Genomic DNA, 9784 nt, shown 5'->3' on the forward strand with positions numbered 1-9784 from the left:
CCCCCCCCCCCCCCTCCCGCGTTTCCCCAGGAAAAAAAGAAGGGATTTCAGGCAGAATGAAGTACGGCTCGCGGTTTGGCAGCCTTGTACCTCCATACGTATGTAACAAGTATGTAGCGCCCCCCTCCAGTCCGCCCGTCTGCGGCCGCCTGGCTCGGCGGGCAACATTGATCACCACATCAATAAACGCCGTTGAGCGCACGCGCTCCAATCAGACATCGTCCACCCTCACAACCAGGCTGCGTGTCGTCTCTCCTCGGCGGGTGCTTCGGCCCCCCTTCGTCCACGTTCCAGAAAGATCGTGACACTGGCGACGAGGAACCGTGGCACTGGAGGCCACCAACGTGCACGGTTCGGCCCACGCCGCCGAGAGAGTCGGAACACCGCCGCCCGCTCCTGTCGCCATGCCGCTCTACGGGAGGCTCGAGCCCTTCGACGGAGATGGGTCCGCCTGGCCAGTCTACGAAGAACAAGTCCACGTGTTCTTCCGGGCGAACGACACGCCCGAGGGGAAACAACGGGACATCTTCCTGGCCAGCTGCGGGACCCGAGTCTTCAGCCTCCTGCTCGACCTCCTCAAGCCGGCCACGCCGCACGTTAAAACGCTGGGTGAGCTGCTCGCCACGCTGCGCTCGCACTTCAGCCCGGCGCCGTCCACGCTTATGGAGCGGTTCCGCTTCAACAACCGGAGCCGCCAGGACGGGGAGACCCTCGGGCAGTTCGTCGCTGCGCTACGAGGGTTAGCGAGCACCTGCGCCTTCGGCGACCAGTTGGACTCGCTACTCCGGGACCGGTTCGTCTGCGGCATCAACAACCCCGCCATGCAGACGCGACTCCTGGAGCTCCCCGACCCCTCGCTGGACGACGCGGTGAAGGCAGCGCTGGCGATGGAAGCCGCAGCAAACGACGCCAGCGAGACTGCGCATGCGGCCGGCTCACCGTCGACGGAAGCGGCGGTGAACAAGATGGCGGCAAGGAGCGGTGCCTGCAGCCGCTGCGGTGCTGCCCACTCCCCCTCACAGTGCCAGTTCGTCCAAGCACAATGTTTCACGTGCGGGAGAACTGGGCACCTCGCACGTGTCTGCCGAGGGGGGAGGACGAGCGGCGGCCAGCAGCAGCAGCAGCAGCCTGGTTCAAGCCCGGGTTCCAGCCAAGCCCGCGGCCAGGGTGGCCGTCGCAAGAAAACGCGGCGGGGACGAGCGGCACCAGGCCCGGGTTCGTCTTCAGCCAGGGTCCACGTCGTGGCCGAGGACCCGCAGATTTTCGACGTGTGGCACACCAACAGACTTCCATCGTCTGTGCCACCATACTTGGTGTCCGTCGAAATCTGCGGCCACCCCATCACCATGGAGCTGGACACAGGGGCCAGCGTGTCGGTCATGCCCGGGAAGCTGTTCAAGCGGACCTTCCCCGGCGTGTCCATCGAGGCGTCTGACGTCATGCTGCGCAGCTACTCCGGGCAGCTTTCCCAGGTCCAGGGTCGGGCCCAAGTCAGCGTTCGCCTTGGCGACAGGGAGGCAATCCTTCCCCTTTACTTAACCAAGGGGTCGTCGCCGACGCTGCTGGGCCGGAACTGGATTCACTCGCTGGGTGTTCGGCTGCCGGAGTACCAAGAAGCTGCACTGCACGTGGTGAAGGACGTCCCGAGCCTCCTGACCGACTTCCAGTCCCTGTTCCAGCCAGGGGTGGGCACCTTCGCCGGCACGACGGTCGGCATCCACGTACCCGAAGGAGCCCGGCCTCGCTTCTTCAAGCCGCGTCCGCTGCCGTTCGCCCTGAAGGACGGGGTCACGCAGGAGCTGCAACGGCTGCAGCGAGAGGGTATCCTGGTGCCCGTCAAGACTTCCGAGTGGGCTGCACCAATCGTTCCAGTCCTCAAGCGAGACGGCCGCGTCAGGATCTGCGGGGACTTCAAGGTCACCATCAACCCCGTCGCTACCGTCGAAAAGTACCCGCTGCCTCGGGTAGAAGATCTCTGGTCGGCTCTGTCCGGGGGACAGAAGTTCTCCAAGCTCGACCTTCGAGATGCCTACCAGCAGCTGGTGCTCCAGGATGCCGCCCGGAAGTATGTCACCATTTCAACAACTATGGGACTCTTCCAGTACACGCGCCTACCGTTCGGCGTGGCCTCAGCCCCAGCCATCTTCCAGAGAGAGATGGACAACCTCTTCAGGGGCATGAGGCACGTGGCGGTGTACTTGGACGACATCCTGGTTACCGGTACCGACGACGGGGACCACCTGCAGAACCTGCGCAAGGTCCTGGCACGACTGCAGGACGCCGGTCTCAAGCTGAGGCTGGACAAGTGCGTGTTCCTGACCCCCAGCGTGGAGTACCTGGGACGCATCATCTCCCAGGCTGGCCTGGCCCCGGCACCCCGCAAGATTGAGGCCGTGCTCAAGGCGCCGAAGCCCAAGAGCAAGAAGGAGCTTCAGAGCTACCTCGGCCTCATCAACTTCTACAGGAGGTTCCTGCCCAACCTGTCGACGCATCTGGAGCCGCTGCATCGCATGCTTCGTGATGGGCAGCAGTGGGCCTGGAAGAAGGAGCAGGACTTGGCCTTCCAGCACAGCAAGGAGCTGGTCGTTAAGGCTCCAGTGCTGGTGCACTTCGACCCGGCCAAGCCTGTAGTCCTCACCGTGGATGCGTCGCCGTACGGGGTAGGAGCCGTCCTGTCGCACCGGGGTCAGGATGGTCAGGAACACCCTGTGGCGTTTGCTTCTCGTCGGCTTCATGCGGCGGAGCAACGCTACAGCCAGCTCGACAAGGAAGGCTTGGCCCTCATCTTCGGGGTCCAGCGCTTCCATCAGTACCTGTGGGGCCGGCAGTTCGAGGCAGTCACGGACCACAAGCCGCTGCTGGGGCTGCTGGGACCTGACAAGGCAGTCCCAGTGCTAGCCTCGCCTCGTGTGGTACGCTGGGCCTTGACGCTGGCAGCCTACAGGTACAAGCTGGTCTACCGCCCTGGGAAGGACCTGGGACCTGCCGACGCCCTGAGCCGCCTGCCCCTGCCGGAGGTGCCTGCTGCCGTTCCAGAGCCAGCTGACGTGTTCCTGCTGGAGCGGGCCTACCCGGGGGTGCTCACCAGGACTGCGGTGGCGCAGGCGACCAGCCGGGACCCGGTGCTGTCCCAGGTGGTCAAGGCGGTTGCCCGAGGGGAGGAGCTGCGTCACCAGGCATTCAGCCACAAGACCGCCGAGCTGAGCTTGGAGCAAGGCTGCCTCCTGTGGGGTTCCAGGGTGGTGATTCCACAAAGTCTGCGGGCCAAGGTGCTGCAGCTGCTGCACGCGGGGCATCCTGGCATCGAAAAGACCAAGATGGTGGCACGGTCGCACGTTTGGTGGCCTGGCTTGGACCAGGACATCGTGCACCAGGTGCAAGGCTGCCAGGTCTGCCAGGAAAACCAGCGAGCCTCGCGCCACGTGGAGATCACCCCCTGGCCGTTCCCACAGAGGCCGTGGTCCCGCTTGCACGTGGACTATGCGGGACCCTTCAAGGGCCACTACTTCCTGGTGGTAGTGGACGCCTTCTCCAAGTGGGTGGAGGCACTGCCAGTCACCAGTCCCTCGGCAAGCGCGACCATTGCGGCTCTGCGGCAGGTCTTCGCGGCGCAGGGATTGCCGGACATTATCGTGTCTGATAATGGTCCCGCTTTCGCCAGCGCCGAGTACCTGGACTGGCTGCAGAGGAATGGAATCCGCCGGATGCTGGTTCCGCCGTACCACCCCGCTTCCAATGGTGCGGCCGAGCGAGTGGTCCAGACCATCAAGGACAAGCTCAAGAAGAGCCAGCCCGGGGATTTCCGAGCGCAGGTGGCCCGGGTACTGTTCCAGTACCGGACCACACCGCATGAGGTCACTGGCCGTGCCCCCTGCGAGCTTCTGCTGGGCCGGATGGTCAAGACCCCCCTGGACGTCTTGCATCCAGACCTCCGGTCCACGGCGCTCCTGAAGCAGCTGAAGCAGAAGCTGGCTGCTGACCGAGGGTGCCGTCCCGGGCCTTTGCCGGAGCCGGGAGCGTCGGTCTACGCCAGGAACTTTCGTCCTGGCCCACCCTGGTCTGCCGGGCGTGTGGTTTCACCAGCGAGTGCCTCGTCGCTGCTCGTCCGCATGCCCGACGGGACCACCTGGCACCGGCACGCCGACCATGTCAGGCCTCGCCTCGGGACCTGGCTTCCACCCTCGGCCGTCGCTTCGGAGGACCAGCCTGCAGGGGGCCCAACAACAGCACCAGTCGTGGCCGGCGGAGCGCCATCCACCCCGGAGGCGACAAGTGTCGCCAGTCCTGTGGCACCAGTTGGACCGGTGCCACACCCAAATCCAGTCCCTGCGGCTCCACTGGGTGGAGCGCGACCTGTACAGGCAGCACCCGGCGTTGCCACACCTGGCCCGTCAACTCCAGGGCCCAGGCGGAGTATGCGGCAGCGAAGGCCACCTGACCGGTACTCGCCGGGGTGATCTTCACCATCGACCGGCCGGGACTTGACACGACCTGACGCCTAGTTGGTGTCGGCCGTGTGTGTTTGTTCACATATTTTGTTTTTAGAAAAAAACAAACTGGGGGGGAGGAGTGTAACAAGTATGTAGCGCCCCCCTCCAGTCCGCCCGTCTGCGGCCGCCTGGCTCGGCGGGCAACATTGATCACCACATCAATAAACGCCGTTGAGCGCACGCGCTCCGGTCAGACATCGTCCACCCTCACAACCAGGCTGCGTGTCGTCTCTCCTCGGCGGGTGCTTCGGCCCCCCTTCGTCCACGTTCCAGAAAGATCGTGACAACGTACTGTCGTACAGCCTTGTGCACTCATACGTACAGTCAGACTCTGAACAAAATTTAAACTTGCCGCCCCCCCCCCCCCTCCCCACGTGGCTCTTTGAAGTTTCGTGGTTTCGTCTGCGGCTCTTAGGCCCGGTCGGCCTGGCCACCCCTGATATATGGCCTTATATAAAATATATAAGGGCCGCATATGACATTTTCGCACGGGATGGCTGTACCATTCCACTCTTGCCCGCGGACGCTGTAGATTCTCACGTTTAATTTGTCGCACAGTATCGGTAAGAAAATTTTAGCGGAAAATGGTTCGGCACTGTTCGGTGCTTCATTGAAGATCGAATCGTGTTACCAGCGTACGGCCTACATTTAAACGACCATGGACCAAAATGGCGACCATAAGGGGACCTTGGCCTTGACACTACGTTCCCAGAAGCAAGTGGGTTTTCTATGAAGGAGCTTATGCAGCGGCGGGGCAGAGCAAGACCAGGGCCACTAATCTGGACACTTGGCGAAAAGTGTCGGCGGTGAGGGATTCGGCAGCCGTAATCGGATCGCGCCAAGCTCAAGCGCGGCGCCGACCAACCACGGCCGCTGGGTTCCTCACCAACTCTTTTGCCAAGTGCGCAGATTAGATAAAGACCCTGTATTCTGGGAAAAGTGGCGCCATTCATTGTGGTGGAATCGAGACACGTGCCGCGCGTCACTTCTGGGAAGAACATGGCGTCTGCAATCAAGCTCAATGCTGCGCTGTGCCACCATGGTCTTCTTAAGGGCTGCACGTTGTACGTGCCTCGCGCATTGACGCACCTTGCACTGCTTTTAAAACGTGAAGGGGCTTTAAGGGAGCGGTGCAACGATATTCAGTTGGAATGTTTTTCACTTGTCGCATAGTATCGGTAAGGAAACAATTTGAGCGGAAAATGGTTCGGCACTGTTCGGTGCTTCATTGAAGATCGAATCGTGTTACCAACGTACGGCCTACATTTAAACGATCGCTTGTGTGGATGCGTCGTCTGCTCTAGGCAGACGTTAGGAAGCATGGATCACCACGACGGATGCCTGTCTCCGGGTGCTCCGGGTGAACTGCACTATTTATGTTTAATATGTGTTTCTTTTAAAAGAGATATGTATTGGTTCACCAGCGTGGGAATTCAACAGGACAATGAATTCCAACACGGATAACATAATACTGGTACTGCGGGCTGTGAAATCGCATGCTCTATGTATTTTGTTTTGAAACTTTTAGCTTTTGCAGTAATATAAATATTTAGCACGAAGAGAAGTTAGTGCTGTATTGAAAATTACCGTGCTATTGAGTTCCACTGAAGTCAGTGCTGCCCTTTACTGTGCCAGGATGTGGGTAAATGTTTCGGGAATCGGAACAACGTTGCGATGAGGAGAGAGTGCCTTTTCTCGTTACGATACGGAAACTGTTCGTTGACAGGACAAGTGAAACAACTTATTCTAATATATCTGCCTCGAGCGGAACAAACAAGAGAAACCGAGCAACGCAGCAGCGTGCATTTTATTAGATGCTTTTCTTGGTAGTGTAGTTCACCCGCTTCAACTTTCTCGTTGAGGGCCGCGGATGTTAAGCGGCTAATAGTATAAATTTATGGCTAAATAATCTTATATTCAAACATAGCAGACTCTGCAACATGAAAAAAAAAAAAAAATGACCGGCTCCACGATACAGACGGCATCGGGTGCAGCGACATATTTTTACTGATGAGGGCTAGAGACACTCACGAGACTTTCCGATCAACCTCCGCCCTCACAAAAAAGAAAGGAAGAAGAAGTGTTCAGAGCAAGAAGCTTGATTTTTCGCTCCTTCTAGAACCGAACGCTTTAGGCCAGTTAATTGGATTTTCATCTCGAAAGGAAACCATCTACCATCAGCAGTTCTGCTCAGCGACAGCCCGCCGACCACAAATGGGAGGCCAACCTCCTCTGTGAGTAGCAGAACGATTTTGACGCCCAATCCACAGAAAGCGTTTGACGCCCATCGACCGGGTCCTAAATTTGCGCTGCCTTGACCATAGCATTTTTGATGGTACGTAGATATCAATTAAAAGCTTTAATTTATATAAGAACGTATTCCAACGCGGCGTTATATTTAAAGATCAACTGAGTTCCTCAAGCTCCAAAAGAAAGGAGCAGAGCTCTTCCGTCAGGCTAGAGTAAGCACCCTGGTCACAGAAGCAAACCCTTCTGGGAACACATTTAGAAGTTTTAGCTTGAGGGCATTTCAATTTACCAATAACAACGTCGTAGACACTGATTCCTGGGAGAGCCGTTACAGAAGACATAAGAGCTTTTTGATTCGTAAAAAGGAGATCTGGCATACTTGCCCGTTGAATACCAGTTCTTGTTGGCGATAATAAGTTTTGGTAAAGATTCAAACTTAAAATAAAATTGATGTACAAAGAAGGCAACCTCTCCGTAAATGTCGCACCCCTGGACTCAGCAAACAAGCTTCTCGCTGTCACCCCTCACGGAGACATCCAGGTAACTGCTCATATTCCGGAGGCCTATCCCAGGAACTACGAAAAAGTGAACATGTGCCACTTGAATTTGTATCGCACAATTAAGCAAAAACCACGTAAAACAGCATCGTAGCCACGTGCACATTGAAACCAAAACCAACCAAATTCAAGCAACCTAATGGCGCCGAATGCGTGAGTACCCTCTATTCGCCGGTGAGGCAACTACTAAAATGAGAAGGTATATAACGTGAGGGGCCAGGCGTGCTGCACGTGCCTTACAAGCTGTGTTTAGCACAAACAGATATATGACTCCGGTCTGGCTACATAAAAAGCTGGTTTTGTTTTCTCCGCCCTTTGTGCCCTGCCATTACACACCGGATAATGGAACATCCGTTGCACCGCTAACGGACGGACTAAGGAATATCAGTTGCCATCATTACAAAATTAAGAAAATATACTGAATAAAAGGTTAAAAAGCGCGAACAAACAAGGACAATAAAGAAACCATTTTTGCGCGTACTAATATGTTTAAGTTTTGCTTTTTCCCTCGCGCAATTAGCGACTGGAACGGTTTACCTCTCGAAGTATTTATCGACGCCAACTTTGTAGAAGGTCTCGAGCGTCTTGATAACTAGCATGTTTTGCTTTGTACATTGCTGCACCTTCATCTTTTTCGCATGGACATTAGGATTGTATAAACCTTCATACTACTTCTGGATAGGTCATTTTGTATTAGTGCATGATGGAATTACATACTGCTTGATGCTTGCTTTCCCCCCCCCCCCCCCCCCCCCCCCTCCCCTTTTTAAATAATATATCCTGTATATTTGCTAGGTAGTTGCAAACCTTTTAATGTCGTGTTATTTGTTTTCGTTGTATGTGTGAATGCATATGTTGTATCCCACACCTACTTGGGCCTTCAATGGCCTGTAGTATCCTCTAAATAAATAAAACAAAATAAATAACACGGACGACAGGCGCTTTACTCTCAACTGGTTTTTATTAACACCATTGTCACCTATATATACACATTGCCCAAACCACATCGGATTCAATCGCCACAATCAGAGCCAACCTTCTAGAAACACCATCTCACTTTGAAGCACTTTGAAACACAGACGGAGCGCTGACACAATTGTTTTCTTTCTTTTTTTATGTAGAATTCCTCTTTAATCTCTCTTTGCGTTTTTTCCTTTGCCTTTCTTAAAAACTTTATGCCAGTCAGGTCAGGTCAAGTTACACCCACATCGCCTACAATGGTCGGCGAGATGGCCCCCGCGTTGTTGCACACACATAAACCTGACCTGACTGGCACCAAGTTTTTAAGAAAGGCAAAGGAAAAAACGCAAAGAGAGGTTATAGAGGCATTCTAGCGCTCCGTCTGTGTATTTGCTTCAGTGTGAGATGGTGTTTCTGGAAGGTTGGCTCTGATTGTGGCGATTGAATCCGATGTGGTTTGGGCAATGTGTATATATAGGTGACAATAGTGTTAATAAAAACCAGTTGAGAGTGAAGCGCCCGTCGTCCGTGTTTCTTTACTGCCCTCGTTTGTTCGCGCTTTTTAACCTTTTATTCAGTAATGAACCAACTAGGCCCAAACCCAAGTTTTAAAGAAAATATAGTATGTAGCCATGCACGAGTGTTCTCGATCAAAATAAATGTACCCGCTGCATTTTTACAGAAAAAATAAGCATTATAACCTTTACAGCGAAGTCGACCTGCGGATACTGAGTTTGGCCGTTTCGACAGCGTGGGTGCGATTGCGGTCATTTCTAGAGGAGATACAAAAAAAAAAAAAAAAAGGACGGAAAATTGCATTGAGTTAATTGAACATTAATAGGATCGGTGGCAATAATAAAATAGTTGAACGAAATAAAAAAAAAATTCTCGATAAAGCGTGTTCAAAATATCGGTAAATATCATTTTTGACGATATTTCAGACTTCATAAAAAATATTCTGTGAAAATTAACTAAACTAAACCCGTCGATAGCCCTAGGACTACACCCGCATAGTGTTTGGTAAGCGACAAATATATTACCTCATGAAATACAAAGCTCTGAGCATGCCAGCGAATTGTCAAAGAGACGATGTTTGGCATTTTTTACCTGAATAGAAACAAAATACAAAAATATTTTTCTTTGAACTAAAAAGTAGTCGGCATGGTATACAAGCACACAAAAAATTACTGTAAGTTTTGTAAACCTTCCGTATTCATACCAGCGCACAGAAGTGGGTAGAAAAATCACGGAGTAAAAAACAAATTTTCACCCTGTTAATATCTTTTGTGAAACGAAAGTTATTTTTTTTTTTTATGTTGGAAACCGGTCTTGTCCTTTACACGAATGGGAAAAATACATATATTTAAAAAAATCGAAAGACCCACCCCGACAAGCGTGCTTCTACTTTTTTTCCACATTTTGATCGTGATAGTTTTACTGGTAAATCAGAATTGAGAAAGCTTTTACCGCCGAATGTTTTACAGATTTTCGGACGCGGAACACTAATTATATAGTTTTAATTTTTTT

The sequence above is a fragment of the Ixodes scapularis genome, unplaced genomic scaffold (assembly GCF_016920785.2).
Source record: "Ixodes scapularis isolate PalLabHiFi unplaced genomic scaffold, ASM1692078v2 PGA_scaffold2__306_contigs__length_199485367, whole genome shotgun sequence".
NCBI classification, from domain to species: domain Eukaryota; kingdom Metazoa; phylum Arthropoda; class Arachnida; order Ixodida; family Ixodidae; genus Ixodes; species Ixodes scapularis.